This window comes from Heliconius melpomene, chromosome 19 (genome assembly GCF_056956725.1).
Source record: "Heliconius melpomene rosina isolate 202511_hmr_F chromosome 19, ASM5695672v1, whole genome shotgun sequence".
Lineage (NCBI taxonomy): Eukaryota > Metazoa > Arthropoda > Insecta > Lepidoptera > Nymphalidae > Heliconius > Heliconius melpomene.
Window position 1 is genome coordinate 1,027,537 of NC_140407.1, and position 2,074 is coordinate 1,029,610.

Sequence of the window (2,074 nt, forward strand, 5' to 3'; positions counted from 1 at the left end):
TTATCTATGACTTTTCGTATAACAATAATGAACTAATATAAGTTGTTGGTTTCCTCAATGTAGAAGACAATTTTCATTTTAAACTAATATTATAGCTCTTCCTGAGTTTGATTGATTGAATGCGCTAATCTCAGGAACTACTGGTTAGTATTGAAAAAATATTTTTGCATTGGATGGTCAGGGAAGTTTTATACCAGCGGCGTATCCAATACCAGGGACGGTTTTGACCACAAGGACTGTTGCAGGTTCGACTCTAATTTAGAGAAACGTTCAGACAATATTTCAGACTTAACATAATATTGAAATTCCAATCCCATTTCAATTTTATTAAAATATGCGTAAAATGAAGGACAAAATGAATGCTAAGTAGAAGTATAATGCCGTAACATATGCTTTGAAGAAGAACATACGAAATAAAATTTTTCGGACACTTGTCATACTATTTATACGGCTATTCTGGGGCAGCCTATTCCTACGCTCATGGTTGTGATGCTCTCTAAGAATGCAAAAAGATTTTTTCATGTCGATATCCAGTTCCTGAAATTAGCAAGCTCAACTAAACAAAGTCCTCAGCTTTATAATATTAAGTAGATAGATATATTATGTACTTTTTACGTTCCCGTAATATAAGGTGGGTACTATCAGTAGATTAACATATTATTATCAATGAATCATTTGTATTATTGTCTCTTTCCAACAATTTATCAGTATTAAAATAGCAATTACTCGAGTACTATTAGCAGACTGGATTTAGGATGACGATGAATATTACGATATCGGCTGGCGGAACCTAACGCTGCGCTCTTTCCAGAGTAGGTAAATGAATGTTTAAAAATGTAGGTATCATTCTTCTTCCTACAAAAATCAAGGCCAGCTTAACGATATTCAAGGAAACAGTTCTTTTAGCATTGAAACACAAAAATATGTTGCAATGACAGCATTTACTATAAGGCTTAAACTGGATCTTTTTCATGCTAGAATAGGGTCTGCCTTCCTTCTCAACCAATGTCACTTTGCGAGGTCTTTAACATTCTCGGTCATTGGTTCATATATTGCGTAAATTTTCTGGTGTAGGTAAATCAAAAATATACCTTGCGTGTGCTAGTTAAGCACTTACTGTAAATCGAAAGAGACACTTATATATTATCGGTTTATAATTTTTACATAGTTCCTGACAGAAACCTTAAATATCCTTTATCGTTCCTTTTTCTTTTAGATGATCCATCATTTGAAATGACAACGTATGCATCGACGGCCTTAATAAAATAATTACTTAAGAATATCTCAAAAAATTGTTTCACCTACAACAGATACTTTTATATATTTTGTATAGATTCTTAACGGTTCGTTCGTTCGGAACGTTCGCTTCGTTTTATATATACCCGTATATACAGCAAGCGTGTATACGCTCGCGTATATAATTTTTATCATAATTTCTAGAGAAGTCGTAATTCATTCAGTTTCATTTCTGTCAGCTATTCTCTCCTCCACTTCTATTTCTTGTCCGAATGACCAATCGATTATTATAGAGAATTCCTCGTTACATTTCATAATTTTAACATTTTTTTTCGTTTTCTTTATGATATGGAGGATTTCTTAAAGTAATCAAAATTAGTACTATCATTATTTATAACAGAATAAACAATATTTTGTTCCACAATTTCAGTAATGATAATTATTAAAACTGAGGTCAATCACTAGTAGTTACAGTTAAATCATGACAGACGGGGAGACAGAGACATGGTATTGAAATATTTGAAATGTGCAATTTTAAATATTAATAACAAATAAATTATTCAAAAATTACAAAGTTATCTTGAAACAATTCCAATTTAGATATAATTTGACATTACATGATTTAGATTAGATTTTATAGGAAGAGTGAAGCTGATGGAAAAACTATTCTGTAATATTTTTTTTATGTTTTTTTTATATAAACTTTTGTTGTCATTCTTATTTTTTGGTTGTATCTTAATTTGATTTTTAGTATGTGCAATATACTTTATTTTTAATATGAATTAAATACAATGTGACAATATACATTTCAAAATGTATTTAAAAAAAATTAAAAACT